This window comes from Chiloscyllium plagiosum, unplaced genomic scaffold (genome assembly GCF_037043375.1).
Source record: "Chiloscyllium plagiosum isolate Xiang-an unplaced genomic scaffold, Cpla_swu_hap1 HiC_scaffold_3, whole genome shotgun sequence".
Lineage (NCBI taxonomy): Eukaryota > Metazoa > Chordata > Chondrichthyes > Orectolobiformes > Hemiscylliidae > Chiloscyllium > Chiloscyllium plagiosum.
Window position 1 is genome coordinate 141,765,096 of NW_028270141.1, and position 15,979 is coordinate 141,781,074.

General features: G+C 51.9%; 8 non-coding genes and 2 pseudogenes across 8 annotated transcripts; all 10 read right to left on the reverse strand.

Moving 5' to 3' along the window:
* Positions 1-408: 408 nt before the first annotated feature.
* On the reverse strand, positions 409-527 carry LOC148151480 (5S ribosomal RNA). The gene has a single exon (XR_015756543.1). It is a non-coding gene; the product is annotated as a 5S ribosomal RNA (ribosomal RNA).
* A 1,546-nt stretch (positions 528-2,073) lies between these two features.
* On the reverse strand, positions 2,074-2,192 carry LOC148151481 (5S ribosomal RNA). The gene has a single exon (XR_015756544.1). It is a non-coding gene; the product is annotated as a 5S ribosomal RNA (ribosomal RNA).
* Positions 2,193-3,738: 1,546 nt separating this feature from the next.
* On the reverse strand, positions 3,739-3,857 carry LOC148151482 (5S ribosomal RNA). The gene has a single exon (XR_015755413.1). It is a non-coding gene; the product is annotated as a 5S ribosomal RNA (ribosomal RNA).
* Positions 3,858-5,403: 1,546 nt separating this feature from the next.
* On the reverse strand, positions 5,404-5,522 carry LOC148151483 (5S ribosomal RNA). Its single transcript, XR_015756545.1, has one exon. It is a non-coding gene; the product is annotated as a 5S ribosomal RNA (ribosomal RNA).
* A 1,546-nt stretch (positions 5,523-7,068) lies between these two features.
* Positions 7,069-7,187, reverse strand: LOC148151484 (5S ribosomal RNA). The gene has a single exon (XR_015755676.1). It is a non-coding gene; the product is annotated as a 5S ribosomal RNA (ribosomal RNA).
* Positions 7,188-8,717: 1,530 nt separating this feature from the next.
* Positions 8,718-8,836, reverse strand: LOC148151485 (5S ribosomal RNA). Its single transcript, XR_015756546.1, has one exon. It is a non-coding gene; the product is annotated as a 5S ribosomal RNA (ribosomal RNA).
* A 1,546-nt stretch (positions 8,837-10,382) lies between these two features.
* Positions 10,383-10,491, reverse strand: LOC148151486 (5S ribosomal RNA; annotated as a pseudogene).
* Positions 10,492-12,037: 1,546 nt separating this feature from the next.
* On the reverse strand, positions 12,038-12,156 carry LOC148151487 (5S ribosomal RNA). The gene has a single exon (XR_015755357.1). It is a non-coding gene; the product is annotated as a 5S ribosomal RNA (ribosomal RNA).
* A 1,546-nt stretch (positions 12,157-13,702) lies between these two features.
* LOC148151488 (5S ribosomal RNA) lies at positions 13,703-13,821 on the reverse strand (annotated as a pseudogene).
* Positions 13,822-15,367: 1,546 nt separating this feature from the next.
* LOC148151489 (5S ribosomal RNA) lies at positions 15,368-15,486 on the reverse strand. Its single transcript, XR_015755358.1, has one exon. It is a non-coding gene; the product is annotated as a 5S ribosomal RNA (ribosomal RNA).
* Positions 15,487-15,979: the final 493 nt, after the last annotated feature.

Genomic DNA, 15,979 nt, shown 5'->3' on the forward strand with positions numbered 1-15,979 from the left:
GAGGGCAGTGGAGGCCCAGTCTCTGGATTCATTTAAGAAAGAGTTGGATAGAGCTCTCAAGGATAGTGGAATCAAGGGTTATGGAGATAAGGCAGGAACAGGATACTGATTAAGGATGATCAGCCATGATCATATTGAATGGTGGTGCAGGCTGGAAGGGCAGAATGGCCAACTCCTGCACCTATTGTCTATTGTCTGCCTTTCCTGACTGCCACCCGCAGACAGCGTGCAGCCCCAATCCCTTTCTTGCTGATTTTGGCAGCGCTCCGCTCTCCTCCCCTCCGTGTCTCGTGCCTGCAGGAGACTGATGCCAGGCACAGCAGCAGCAGCAAAAATAACCTGCCGCTCCATTGCCTGGCACAAGACAAGTGCAGAGGGGTGACTTGAGCAGCCACTGCTGGCGGAAAAAGCCTACTGCACCTGGTATTCCCAGGCGGTCTCCCATCCAAGTACTAACCAGGCCTGAGTCTGCTTAGCTTCCGAGATCAGACGAGATCGGGCGTTTTCAGACTAGTATGGCCGTAGGCGCTGGCCCCTGCCTTTTCTCCCTACTTCAAGGCGTGCTGGCCAGCCACATTTTCTTTCTTGCTCTTTCTCTTTATCCCCTTTGGCTTTTTTTTCTCTTTTCTCTTTGCTCTTCCTCCTCCGTGCGTGCTTCCCTCCCTCCGTCCCTCCAGCTGCCTTTCAGCCAGCCCTTGCCCACCAGGCTCCTGTAGTCTCCCACATCCCCACACAGGCCAACTGCAAGCCCTCCCCCTGCTTCATAGGGCCGCAGCCTGCATTCTCTCATCCTTCCACACTCCTCCACCCCTCCATTTCGGAATGCCGGGCACTGACCAGTGGGGTACCGCACGGATCAGTACTGGGACCGCAGCTTTTTACAATCTATCTTCAGGATATACAAGATGGTATTAGCAATAACATTCGCAAATTTCATCAGCTGGGTGGCAGGGTGAAATGTGATGAGGATGTTAGGAGATTACAGGGTGACCTGGACAAGTTAGGTGAGTGCTCAGATGCATGGCAGATGCACTTTCACGTGGATAAATGGATCCTTATCCACTTTGGTGGCAAGAACAGGAAGGCAGATTACCACCTAAGTGGAATCAATTTAGGTAAAGGGGCAGTACAGAGAGATCTGGGGGTTCTTGTACACCACTCAATGAAGGTAAGCATGCAGGTACAGCAGGTAGTGAAGAAGGCTAATAGCATGCTGGCCTTCATAACAAGAGGGATTGAGTATAGAAGCAAAGAGGTCCTTCTGCAGCTGTACAGGGCCCTGGTGAGACCACACCTGGAGTACTGTGTGCAGTTCTGGTCTCCAAATTTGAGGAGAGACATTCTGGCTATTGAGGGAATGCAGCGTAGGTTCACGAGGTCAATTCCTGGAATGGCGGGATTACCTTACACTGAAAGACTGGAGCGACTGGGCTTGTGTACCCTTGAGTTTAGAAGACTGAGAGGGGATCTGGTTGAGACATATAAGATGATCAAAGGATTGGACACTCTGGCGGCAGGCAACATGTTTCCGCTGCGGGGTGAGTGCCGAAACAGAGGACACAGCTTAAAAATACGGGGTAGACCATTTAGGACAGAGATGAGGAGAAACTTCTTCACCCAGAGAGTGGTGGCTGTGTGGAATGCTCTGCCCCAGAGGGCAGTGGAGGCCCAGTCTCTGGATTCATTTAAGAAAGAGTTGGATAGAGCTCTCAAGGATAGTGGAATCAAGGGTTATGGAGATAAGGCAGGAACAGGATACTGATTAAGGATGATCAGCCATGATCATATTGAATGGTGGTGCAGGCTGGAAGGGCAGAATGGCCAACTCCTGCACCTATTGTCTATTGTCCGCCTTTCCTGACTGCCACCCGCAGACAGCGTGCAGCCCCAATCCCTTTCTTTCCGCCTTTCTTGCTGATTTTGGCAGCGCTCCGCTCTCCTCCCCTCCGTGTCTCGTGCCTGCAGGAGACTGATGCCAGGCACAGCAGCAGCAGCAAAAATAACCTGCCGCTCCATTGCCTGGCACAAGACAAGTGCAGAGGGGTGACTTGAGCAGCCACTGCTGGCGGAAAAAGCCTACTGCACCTGGTATTCCCAGGCGGTCTCCCATCCAAGTACTAACCAGGCCTGAGTCTGCTTAGCTTCCGAGATCAGACGAGATCGGGCGTTTTCAGACTAGTATGGCCGTAGGCGCTGGCCCCTGCCTTTTCTCCCTACTTCAAGGCGTGCTAGCCAGCCACATTTTCTTTCTTGCTCTTTCTCTTTATCCCCTTTGGCTTTTTTTTCTCTTTTCTCTTTGCTCTTCCTCCTCCGTGCGTGCTTCCCTCCCTCCGTCCCTCCAGCTGCCTTTCAGCCAGCCCTTGCCCACCAGGCTCCTGTAGTCTCCCACATCCCCACACAGGCCAACTGCAAGCCCTCCCCCTGCTTCATAGGGCCGCAGCCTGCATTCTCTCATCCTTCCACACTCCTCCACCCCTCCATTTCGGAATGCCGGGCACTGACCAGTGGGGTACCGCACGGATCAGTACTGGGACCGCAGCTTTTTACAATCTATCTTCAGGATATACAAGATGGTATTAGCAATAACATTCGCAAATTTCATCAGCTGGGTGGCAGGGTGAAATGTGATGAGGATGTTAGGAGATTACAGGGTGACCTGGACAAGTTAGGTGAGTGCTCAGATGCATGGCAGATGCACTTTCACGTGGATAAATGGATCCTTATCCACTTTGGTGGCAAGAACAGGAAGGCAGATTACCACCTAAGTGGAATCAATTTAGGTAAAGGGGCAGTACAGAGAGATCTGGGGGTTCTTGTACACCACTCAATGAAGGTAAGCATGCAGGTACAGCAGGTAGTGAAGAAGGCTAATAGCATGCTGGCCTTCATAACAAGAGGGATTGAGTATAGAAGCAAAGAGGTCCTTCTGCAGCTGTACAGGGCCCTGGTGAGACCACACCTGGAGTACTGTGTGCAGTTCTGGTCTCCAAATTTGAGGAGAGACATTCTGGCTATTGAGGGAATGCAGCGTAGGTTCACGAGGTCAATTCCTGGAATGGCGGGATTACCTTACACTGAAAGACTGGAGCGACTGGGCTTGTGTACCCTTGAGTTTAGAAGACTGAGAGGGGATCTGGTTGAGACATATAAGATGATCAAAGGATTGGACACTCTGGCGGCAGGCAACATGTTTCCGCTGCGGGGTGAGTGCCGAAACAGAGGACACAGCTTAAAAATACGGGGTAGACCATTTAGGACAGAGATGAGGAGAAACTTCTTCACCCAGAGAGTGGTGGCTGTGTGGAATGCTCTGCCCCAGAGGGCAGTGGAGGCCCAGTCTCTGGATTCATTTAAGAAAGAGTTGGATAGAGCTCTCAAGGATAGTGGAATCAAGGGTTATGGAGATAAGGCAGGAACAGGATACTGATTAAGGATGATCAGCCATGATCATATTGAATGGTGGTGCAGGCTGGAAGGGCAGAATGGCCAATTCCTGCACCTATTGTCTATTGTCCGCCTTTCCTGACTGCCACCCGCAGACAGCGTGCAGCCCCAATCCCTTTCTTTCCGCCTTTCTTGCTGATTTTGGCAGCGCTCCGCTCTCCTCCCCTCCGTGTCTCGTGCCTGCAGGAGACTGATGCCAGGCACAGCAGCAGCAGCAAAAATAACCTGCCGCTCCATTGCCTGGCACAAGACAAGTGCAGAGGGGTGACTTGAGCAGCCACTGCTGGCGGAAAAAGCCTACTGCACCTGGTATTCCCAGGCGGTCTCCCATCCAAGTACTAACCAGGCCTGAGTCTGCTTAGCTTCCAAGATCAGACGAGATCGGGCGTTTTCAGACTAGTATGGCCGTAGGCGCTGGCCCCTGCCTTTTCTCCCTACTTCAAGGCGTGCTGGCCAGCCACATTTTCTTTCTTGCTCTTTCTCTTTATCCCCTTTGGCTTTTTTTTCTCTTTTCTCTTTGCTCTTCCTCCTCCGTGCGTGCTTCCCTCCCTCCGTCCCTCCAGCTGCCTTTCAGCCAGCCCTTGCCCACCAGGCTCCTGTAGTCTCCCACATCCCCACACAGGCCAACTGCAAGCCCTCCCCCTGCTTCATAGGGCCGCAGCCTGCATTCTCTCATCCTTCCACACTCCTCCACCCCTCCATTTCGGAATGCCGGGCACTGACCAGTGGGGTACCGCACGGATCAGTACTGGGACCGCAGCTTTTTACAATCTATCTTCAGGATATACAAGATGGTATTAGCAATAACATTCGCAAATTTCATCAGCTGGGTGGCAGGGTGAAATGTGATGAGGATGTTAGGAGATTACAGGGTGACCTGGACAAGTTAGGTGAGTGCTCAGATGCATGGCAGATGCACTTTCACGTGGATAAATGGATCCTTATCCACTTTGGTGGCAAGAACAGGAAGGCAGATTACCACCTAAGTGGAATCAATTTAGGTAAAGGGGCAGTACAGAGAGATCTGGGGGTTCTTGTACACCACTCAATGAAGGTAAGCATGCAGGTACAGCAGGTAGTGAAGAAGGCTAATAGCATGCTGGCCTTCATAACAAGAGGGATTGAGTATAGAAGCAAAGAGGTCCTTCTGCAGCTGTACAGGGCCCTGGTGAGACCACACCTGGAGTACTGTGTGCAGTTCTGGTCTCCAAATTTGAGGAGAGACATTCTGGCTATTGAGGGAATGCAGCGTAGGTTCACGAGGTCAATTCCTGGAATGGCGGGATTACCTTACACTGAAAGACTGGAGCGACTGGGCTTGTGTACCCTTGAGTTTAGAAGACTGAGAGGGGATCTGGTTGAAACATATAAGATGATCAAAGGATTGGACACTCTGGCGGCAGGCAACATGTTTCCGCTGCGGGGTGAGTGCCGAAACAGAGGACACAGCTTAAAAATACGGGGTAGACCATTTAGGACAGAGATGAGGAGAAACCTCTTCACCCAGAGAGTGGTGGCTGTGTGGAATGCTCTGCCCCAGAGGGCAGTGGAGGCCCAGTCTCTGGATTCATTTAAGAAAGAGTTGGATAGAGCTCTCAAGGATAGTGGAATCAAGGGTTATGGAGATAAGGCAGGAACAGGATACTGATTAAGGATGATCAGCCATGATCATATTGAATGGTGGTGCAGGCTGGAAGGGCAGAATGGCCAACTCCTGCACCTATTGTCTATTGTCCGCCTTTCCTGACTGCCACCCGCAGACAGCGTGCAGCCCCAATCCCTTTCTTTCCGCCTTTCTTGCTGATTTTGGCAGCGCTCCGCTCTCCTCCCCTCCGTGTCTCGTGCCTGCAGGAGACTGATGCCAGGCACAGCAGCAGCAGCAAAAATAACCTGCCGCTCCATTGCCTGGCACAAGACAAGTGCAGAGGGGTGACTTGAGCAGCCACTGCTGGCGGAAAAAGCCTACTGCACCTGGTATTCCCAGGCGGTCTCCCATCCAAGTACTAACCAGGCCTGAGTCTGCTTAGCTTCCGAGATCAGACGAGATCGGGCGTTTTCAGACTAGTATGGCCGTAGGCGCTGGCCCCTGCCTTTTCTCCCTACTTCAAGGCGTGCTGGCCAGCCACATTTTCTTTCTTGCTCTTTCTCTTTATCCCCTTTGGCTTTTTTTTCTCTTTTCTCTTTGCTCTTCCTCCTCCGTGCGTGCTTCCCTCCCTCCGTCCCTCCAGCTGCCTTTCAGCCAGCCCTTGCCCACCAGGCTCCTGTAGTCTCCCACATCCCCACACAGGCCAACTGCAAGCCCTCCCCCTGCTTCATAGGGCCGCAGCCTGCATTCTCTCATCCTTCCACACTCCTCCACCCCTCCATTTCGGAATGCCGGGCACTGACCAGTGGGGTACCGCACGGATCAGTACTGGGACCGCAGCTTTTTACAATCTATCTTCAGGATATACAAGATGGTATTAGCAATAACATTCGCAAATTTCATCAGCTGGGTGGCAGGGTGAAATGTGATGAGGATGTTAGGAGATTACAGGGTGACCTGGACAAGTTAGGTGAGTGCTCAGATGCATGGCAGATGCACTTTCACGTGGATAAATGGATCCTTATCCACTTTGGTGGCAAGAACAGGAAGGCAGATTACCACCTAAGTGGAATCAATTTAGGTAAAGGGGCAGTACAGAGAGATCTGGGGGTTCTTGTACACCACTCAATGAAGGTAAGCATGCAGGTACAGCAGGTAGTGAAGAAGGCTAATAGCATGCTGGCCTTCATAACAAGAGGGATTGAGTATAGAAGCAAAGAGGTCCTTCTGCAGCTGTACAGGGCCCTGGTGAGACCACACCTGGAGTACTGTGTGCAGTTCTGGTCTCCAAATTTGAGGAGAGACATTCTGGCTATTGAGGGAATGCAGCGTAGGTTCACGAGGTCAATTCCTGGAATGGCGGGATTACCTTACACTGAAAGACTGGAGCGACTGGGCTTGTGTACCCTTGAGTTTAGAAGACTGAGAGGGGATCTGGTTGAAACATATAAGATGATCAAAGGATTGGACACTCTGGCGGCAGGCAACATGTTTCCGCTGCGGGGTGAGTGCCGAAACAGAGGACACAGCTTAAAAATACGGGGTAGACCATTTAGGACAGAGATGAGGAGAAACCTCTTCACCCAGAGAGTGGTGGCTGTGTGGAATGCTCTGCCCCAGAGGGCAGTGGAGGCCCAGTCTCTGGATTCATTTAAGAAAGAGTTGGATAGAGCTCTCAAGGATAGTGGAATCAAGGGTTATGGAGATAAGGCAGGAACAGGATACTGATTAAGGATGATCAGCCATGATCATATTGAATGGTGGTGCAGGCTGGAAGGGCAGAATGGCCAACTCCTGCACCTATTGTCTATTGTCCGCCTTTCCTGACTGCCACCCGCAGACAGCGTGCAGCCCCAATCCCTTTCTTTCCGCCTTTCTTGCTGATTTTGGCAGCGCTCCGCTCTCCTCCCCTCCGTGTCTCGTGCCTGCAGGAGACTGATGCCAGGCACAGCAGCAGCAGCAAAAATAACCTGCCGCTCCATTGCCTGGCACAAGACAAGTGCAGAGGGGTGACTTGAGCAGCCACTGCTGGCGGAAAAAGCCTACTGCACCTGGTATTCCCAGGCGGTCTCCCATCCAAGTATTAACCAGGCCTGAGTCTGCTTAGCTTCCGAGATCAGACGAGATCGGGCGTTTTCAGACTAGTATGGCTGTAGGCGCTGGCCCCTGCCTTTTCTCCCTACTTCAAGGCGTGCTGGCCAGCCACATTTTCTTTCTTGCTCTTTCTCTTTATCCCCTTTGGCTTTTTTTTCTCTTTTCTCTTTGCTCTTCCTCCTCCGTGCGTGCTTCCCTCCCTCCGTCCCTCCAGCTGCCTTTCAGGCCAGCCCTTGCCCACCAGGCTCCTGTAGTCTCCCACATCCCCACACAGGCCAACTGCAAGCCCTCCCCCTGCTTCATAGGGCCGCAGCCTGCATTCTCTCATCCTTCCACACTCCTCCACCCCTCCATTTCGGAATGCCAGGCACTGACCAGTGGGGTACCGCACGGATCAGTACTGGGACCGCAGCTTTTTACAATCTATCTTCAGGATATACAAGATGGTATTAGCAATAACATTCGCAAATTTCATCAGCTGGGTGGCAGGGTGAAATGTGATGAGGATGTTAGGAGATTACAGGGTGACCTGGACAAGTTAGGTGAGTGCTCAGATGCATGGCAGATGCACTTTCACGTGGATAAATGGATCCTTATCCACTTTGGTGGCAAGAACAGGAAGGCAGATTACCACCTAAGTGGAATCAATTTAGGTAAAGGGGCAGTACAGAGAGATCTGGGGGTTCTTGTACACCACTCAATGAAGGTAAGCATGCAGGTACAGCAGGTAGTGAAGAAGGCTAATAGCATGCTGGCCTTCATAACAAGAGGGATTGAGTATAGAAGCAAAGAGGTCCTTCTGCAGCTGTACAGGGCCCTGGTGAGACCACACCTGGAGTACTGTGTGCAGTTCTGGTCTACAAATTTGAGGAGAGACATTCTGGCTATTGAGGGAATGCAGCGTAGGTTCACGAGGTCAATTCCTGGAATGGCGGGATTACCTTACACTGAAAGACTGGAGCGACTGGGCTTGTGTACCCTTGAGTTTAGAAGACTGAGAGGGGATCTGGTTGAGACATATAAGATGATCAAAGGATTGGACACTCTGGCGGCAGGCAACATGTTTCCGCTGCGGGGTGAGTGCCGAAACAGAGGACACAGCTTAAAAATACGGGGTAGACCATTTAGGACAGAGATGAGGAGAAACTTCTTCACCCAGAGAGTGGTGGCTGTGTGGAATGCTCTGCCCCAGAGGGCAGTGGAGGCCCAGTCTCTGGATTCATTTAAGAAAGAGTTGGATAGAGCTCTCAAGGATAGTGGAATCAAGGGTTATGGAGATAAGGCAGGAACAGGATACTGATTAAGGATGATCAGCCATGATCATATTGAATGGTGGTGCAGGCTGGAAGGGCAGAATGGCCAATTCCTGCACCTATTGTCTATTGTCCGCCTTTCCTGACTGCCACCCGCAGACAGCGTGCAGCCCCAATCCCTTTCTTTCCGCCTTTCTTGCTGATTTTGGCAGCGCTCCGCTCTCCTCCCCTCCGTGTCTGATGCCAGGCACAGCAGCAGCAGCAAAAATAACCTGCCGCTCCATTGCCTGGCACAAGACAAGTGCAGAGGGGTGACTTGAGCAGCCACTGCTGGCGGAAAAAGCCTACTGCACCTGGTATTCCCAGGCGGTCTCCCATCCAAGTACTAACCAGGCCTGAGTCTGCTTAGCTTCCGAGATCAGACGAGATCGGGCGTTTTCAGACTAGTATGGCCGTAGGCGTTGGCCCCTGCCTTTTCTCCCTACTTCAAGGCGTGCTGGCCAGCCACATTTTCTTTCTTGCTCTTTCTCTTTATCCCCTTTGGCTTTTTTTTCTCTTTTCTCTTTGCTCTTCCTCCTCCGTGCGTGCTTCCCTCCCTCCGTCCCTCCAGCTGCCTTTCAGCCAGCCCTTGCCCACCAGGCTCCTGTAGTCTCCCACATCCCCACACAGGCCAACTGCAAGCCCTCCCCCTGCTTCATAGGGCCGCAGCCTGCATTCTCTCATCCTTCCACACTCCTCCACCCCTCCATTTCGGAATGCCGGGCACTGACCAGTGGGGTACCGCACGGATCAGTACTGGGACCGCAGCTTTTTACAATCTATCTTCAGGATATACAAGATGGTATTAGCAATAACATTCGCAAATTTCATCAGCTGGGTGGCAGGGTGAAATGTGATGAGGATGTTAGGAGATTACAGGGTGACCTGGACAAGTTAGGTGAGTGCTCAGATGCATGGCAGATGCACTTTCACGTGGATAAATGGATCCTTATCCACTTTGGTGGCAAGAACAGGAAGGCAGATTACCACCTAAGTGGAATCAATTTAGGTAAAGGGGCAGTACAGAGAGATCTGGGGGTTCTTGTACACCACTCAATGAAGGTAAGCATGCAGGTACAGCAGGTAGTGAAGAAGGCTAATAGCATGCTGGCCTTCATAACAAGAGGGATTGAGTATAGAAGCAAAGAGGTCCTTCTGCAGCTGTACAGGGCCCTGGTGAGACCACACCTGGAGTACTGTGTGCAGTTCTGGTCTCCAAATTTGAGGAGAGACATTCTGGCTATTGAGGGAATGCAGCGTAGGTTCACGAGGTCAATTCCTGGAATGGCGGGATTACCTTACACTGAAAGACTGGAGCGACTGGGCTTGTGTACCCTTGAGTTTAGAAGACTGAGAGGGGATCTGGTTGAGACATATAAGATGATCAAAGGATTGGACACTCTGGCGGCAGGCAACATGTTTCCGCTGCGGGGTGAGTGCCGAAACAGAGGACACAGCTTAAAAATACGGGGTAGACCATTTAGGACAGAGATGAGGAGAAACTTCTTCACCCAGAGAGTGGTGGCTGTGTGGAATGCTCTGCCCCAGAGGGCAGTGGAGGCCCAGTCTCTGGATTCATTTAAGAAAGAGTTGGATAGAGCTCTCAAGGATAGTGGAATCAAGGGTTATGGAGATAAGGCAGGAACAGGATACTGATTAAGGATGATCAGCCATGATCATATTGAATGGTGGTGCAGGCTGGAAGGGCAGAATGGCCAACTCCTGCACCTATTGTCTATTGTCCGCCTTTCCTGACTGCCACCCGCAGACAGCGTGCAGCCCCAATCCCTTTCTTTCCGCCTTTCTTGCTGATTTTGGCAGCGCTCCGCTCTCCTCCCCTCCGTGTCTCGTGCCTGCAGGAGACTGATGCCAGGCACAGCAGCAGCAGCAAAAATAACCTGCCGCTCCATTGCCTGGCACAAGACAAGTGCAGAGGGGTGACTTGAGCAGCCACTGCTGGCGGAAAAAGCCTACTGCACCTGGTATTCCCAGGCGGTCTCCCATCCAAGTACTAACCAGGCCTGAGTCTGCTTAGTTTCCGAGATCAGACGTTTTCAGACTAGTATGGCCGTAGGCGCTGGCCCCTGCCTTTTCTCCCTACTTCAAGGCGTGCTGGCCAGCCACATTTTCTTTGTTGCTCATTCTCTTTATCCCCTTTGGCTTTTTTTTCTCTTTTCTCTTTGCTCTTCCTCCTCCGTGCGTGCTTCCCTCCCTCCGTCCCTCCAGCTGCCTTTCAGCCAGCCCTTGCCCACCAGGCTCCTGTAGTCTCCCACATCCCCACACAGGCCAACTGCAAGCCCTCCCCCTGCTTCATAGGGCCGCAGCCTGCATTCTCTCATCCTTCCACACTCCTCCACCCCTCCATTTCGGAATGCCAGGCACTGACCAGTGGGGTACCGCACGGATCAGTACTGGGACCGCAGCTTTTTACAATCTATCTTCAGGATATACAAGATGGTATTAGCAATAACATTCGCAAATTTCATCAGCTGGGTGGCAGGGTGAAATGTGATGAGGATCTTAGGAGATTACAGGGTGACCTGGACAAGTTAGGTGAGTGCTCAGATGCATGGCAGATGCACTTTCACGTGGATAAATGGATCCTTATCCACTTTGGTGGCAAGAACAGGAAGGCAGATTACCACCTAAGTGGAATCAATTTAGGTAAAGGGGCAGTACAGAGAGATCTGGGGGTTCTTGTACACCACTCAATGAAGGTAAGCATGCAGGTACAGCAGGTAGTGAAGAAGGCTAATAGCATGCTGGCCTTCATAACAAGAGGGATTGAGTATAGGAGCAAAGAGGTCCTTCTGCAGCTGTACAGGGCCCTGGTGAGACCACACCTGGAGTACTGTGTGCAGTTCTGGTCTCCAAATTTGAGGAGAGACATTCTGGCTATTGAGGGAATGCAGCGTAGGTTCACGAGGTCAATTCCTGGAATGGCGGGATTACCTTACACTGAAAGACTGGAGCGACTGGGCTTGTGTACCCTTGAGTTTAGAAGACTGAGAGGGGATCTGGTTGAGACATATAAGATGATCAAAGGATTGGACACTCTGGCGGCAGGCAACATGTTTCCGCTGCGGGGTGAGTGCCGAAACAGAGGACACAGCTTAAAAATACGGGGTAGACCATTTAGGACAGAGATGAGGAGAAACTTCTTCACCCAGAGAGTGGTGGCTGTGTGGAATGCTCTGCCCCAGAGGGCAGTGGAGGCCCAGTCTCTGGATTCATTTAAGAAAGAGTTGGATAGAGCTCTCAAGGATAGTGGAATCAAGGGTTATGGAGATAAGGCAGGAACAGGATACTGATTAAGGATGATCAGCCATGATCATATTGAATGGTGGTGCAGGCTGGAAGGGCAGAATGGCCAACTCCTGCACCTATTGTCTATTGTCCGCCTTTCCTGACTGCCACCCGCAGACAGCGTGCAGCCCCAATCCCTTTCTTTCCGCCTTTCTTGCTGATTTTGGCAGCGCTCCGCTCTCCTCCCCTCCGTGTCTCGTGCCTGCAGGAGACTGATGCCAGGCACAGCAGCAGCAGCAAAAATAACCTGCCGCTCCATTGCCTGGCACAAGACAAGTGCAGAGGGGTGACTTGAGCAGCCACTGCTGGCGGAAAAAGCCTACTGCACCTGGTATTCCCAGGCGGTCTCCCATCCAAGTACTAACCAGGCCTGAGTCTGCTTAGCATCCGAGATCAGACGAGATCGGGCGTTTTCAGACTAGTATGGCCGTAGGCGCTGGCCCCTGCCTTTTCTCCCTACTTCAAGGCGTGCTGGCCAGCCACATTTTCTTTCTTGCTCTTTCTCTTTATCCCCTTTGGCTTTTTTTTCTCTTTTCTCTTTGCTCTTCCTCCTCCGTGCGTGCTTCCCTCCCTCCGTCCCTCCAGCTGCCTTTCAGCCAGCCCTTGCCCACCAGGCTCCTGTAGTCTCCCACATCCCCACACAGGCCAACTGCAAGCCCTCCCCCTGCTTCATAGGGCCGCAGCCTGCATTCTCTCATCCTTCCACACTCCTCCACCCCTCCATTTCGGAATGCCGGGCACTGACCAGTGGGGTACCGCACGGATCAGTACTGGGACCGCAGCTTTTTACAATCTATCTTCAGGATATACAAGATGGTATTAGCAATAACATTCGCAAATTTCATCAGCTGGGTGGCAGGGTGAAATGTGATGAGGATGTTAGGAGATTACAGGGTGACCTGGACAAGTTAGGTGAGTGCTCAGATGCATGGCAGATGCACTTTCACGTGGATAAATGGATCCTTATCCACTTTGGTGGCAAGAACAGGAAGGCAGATTACCACCTAAGTGGAATCAATTAAGGTAAAGGGGCAGTACAGAGAGATCTGGGGGTTCTTGTACACCACTCAATGAAGGTAAGCATGCAGGTACAGCAGGTAGTGAAGAAGGCTAATAGCATGCTGGCCTTCATAACAAGAGGGATTGAGTATAGAAGCAAAGAGGTCCTTCTGCAGCTGTACAGGGCCCTGGTGAGACCACACCTGGAGTACTGTGTGCAGTTCTGGTCTCCAAATTTGAGGAGAGACATTCTGGCTATTGAGGGAATGCAGCGTAGGTTCACGAGGTCAATTCCTGGAATGGCGGGATTACCTTACACTGAAAGACTGGAGCGACTGGGCTTGTGTACCCTTGAGTTTAGAAGACTGAGAGGGGATCTGGTTGAGACATATAAGATGATCAAAGGATTGGACACTCTGGCGGCAGGCAACATGTTTCCGCTGCGGGGTGAGTGCCGAAACAGAGGACACAGCTTAAAAATACGGGGTAGACCATTTAGGACAGAGATGAGGAGAAACTTCTTCACCCAGAGAGTGGTGGCTGTGTGGAATGCTCTGCCCCAGAGGGCAGTGGAGGCCCAGTCTCTGGATTCATTTAAGAAAGAGTTGGATAGAGCTCTCAAGGATAGTGGAATCAAGGGTTATGGAGATAAGGCAGGAACAGGATACTGATTAAGGATGATCAGCCATGATCATATTGAATGGTGGTGCAGGCTGGAAGGGCAGAATGGCCAACTCCTGCACCTATTGTCTATTGTCCGCCTTTCCTGACTGCCACCCGCAGACAGCGTGCAGCCCCAATCCCTTTCTTTCCGCCTTTCTTGCTGATTTTGGCAGCGCTCCGCTCTCCTCCCCTCCGTGTCTCGTGCCTGCAGGAGACTGATGCCAGGCACAGCAGCAGCAGCAAAAATAACCTGCCGCTCCATTGCCTGGCACAAGACAAGTGCAGAGGGGTGACTTGAGCAGCCACTGCTGGCGGAAAAAGCCTACTGCACCTGGTATTCCCAGGCGGTCTCCCATCCAAGTACTAACCAGGCATGAGTCTGGTTATCTTCCGAGATCAGACGAGATCGGGCGTTTTCAGACTAGCATGGCCGTAGGTGCTGGCCCCTGCCTTTTCTCCCTACTTCAAGGCGTGCTGGCCAGCCACATTTTCTTTCTTGCTCTTTCTCTTTATCCCCTTTGGCTTTTTTTTCTCTTTTCTCTTTGCTCTTCCTCCTCCGTGCGTGCTTCTCTCCCTCCGTCCCTCCAGCTGCCTTTCAGCCAGCCCTTGCCCACCAGGCTCCTGTAGTCTCCCACATCCCCACACAGGCCAACTGCAAGCCCTCCCCCTGCTTCATAGGGCCGCAGCCTGCATTCTCTCATCCTTCCACACTCCTCCACCCCTCCATTTCGGAATGCCAGGCACTGACCAGTGGGGTACCGCACGGATCAGTACTGGGACCGCAGCTTTTTACAATCTATCTTCAGGATATACAAGATGGTATTAGCAATAACATTCGCAAATTTCATCAGCTGGGTGGCAGGGTGAAATGTGATGAGGATGTTAGGAGATTACAGGGTGACCTGGACAAGTTAGGTGAGTGCTCAGATGCATGGCAGATGCACTTTCACGTGGATAAATGGATCCTTATCCACTTTGGTGGCAAGAACAGGAAGGCAGATTACCACCTAAGTGGAATCAATTTAGGTAAAGGGGCAGTACAGAGAGATCTGGGGGTTCTTGTACACCACTCAATGAAGGTAAGCATGCAGGTACAGCAGGTAGTGAAGAAGGCTAATAGCATGCTGGCCTTCATAACAAGAGGGATTGAGTATAGAAGCAAAGAGGTCCTTCTGCAGCTGTACAGGGCCCTGGTGAGACCACACCTGGAGTACTGTGTGCAGTTCTGGTCTCCAAATTTGAGGAGAGACATTCTGGCTATTGAGGGAATGCAGCGTAGGTTCACGAGGTCAATTCCTGGAATGGCGGGATTACCTTACACTGAAAGACTGGAGCGACTGGGCTTGTGTACCCTTGAGTTTAGAAGACTGAGAGGGGATCTGGTTGAGACATATAAGATGATCAAAGGATTGGACACTCTGGCGGCAGGCAACATGTTTCCGCTGCGGGGTGAGTGCCGAAACAGAGGACACAGCTTAAAAATACGGGATAGACCATTTAGGACAGAGATGAGGAGAAACTTCTTCACCCAGAGAGTGGTGGCTGTGTGGAATGCTCTGCCCCAGAGGGCAGTGGAGGCCCAGTCTCTGGATTCATTTAAGAAAGAGTTGGATAGAGCTCTCAAGGATAGTGGAATCAAGGGTTATGGAGATAAGGCAGGAACAGGATACTGATTAAGGATGATCAGCCATGATCATATTGAATGGTGGTGCAGGCTGGAAGGGCAGAATGGCCAACTCCTGCACCTATTGTCTATTGTCCGCCTTTCCTGACTGCCACCCGCAGACAGCGTGCAGCCCCAATCCCTTTCTTTCCGCCTTTCTTGCTGATTTTGGCAGCGCTCCGCTCTCCTCCCCTCCGTGTCTCGTGCCTGCAGGAGACTGATGCCAGGCACAGCAGCAGCAGCAAAAATAACCTGCCGCTCCATTGCCTGGCACAAGACAAGTGCAGAGGGGTGACTTGAGCAGCCACTGCTGGCGGAAAAAGCCTACTGCACCTGGTATTCCCAGGCGGTCTCCCATCCAAGTACTAACCAGGCCTGAGTCTGCTTAGCATCCGAGATCAGACGAGATCGGGCGTTTTCAGACTAGTATGGCCGTAGGCGCTGGCCCCTGCCTTTTCTCCCTACTTCAAGGCGTGCTGGCCAGCCACATTTTCTTTCTTGCTCTTTCTCTTTATCCCCTTTGGCTTTTTTTTCTCTTTTCTCTTTGCTCTTCCTCCTCCGTGCGTGCTTCCCTCCCTCCGTCCCTCCAGCTGCCTTTCAGCCAGCCCTTGCCCACCAGGCTCCTGTAGTCTCCCACATCCCCACACAGGCCAACTGCAAGCCCTCCCCCTGCTTCATAGGGCCGCAGCCTGCATTCTCTCATCCTTCCACACTCCTCCACCCCTCCATTTCGGAATGCCGGGCACTGACCAGTGGGGTACCGCACGGATCAGTACTGGGACCGCAGCTTTTTACAATCTATCTTCAGGATATACAAGATGGTATTAGCAATAACATTCGCAAATTTCATCAGCTGGGTGGCAGGGTGAAATGTGATGAGGATGTTAGGAGATTACAGGGTGACCTGGACAAGTTAGGTGAGTGCTCAGATGC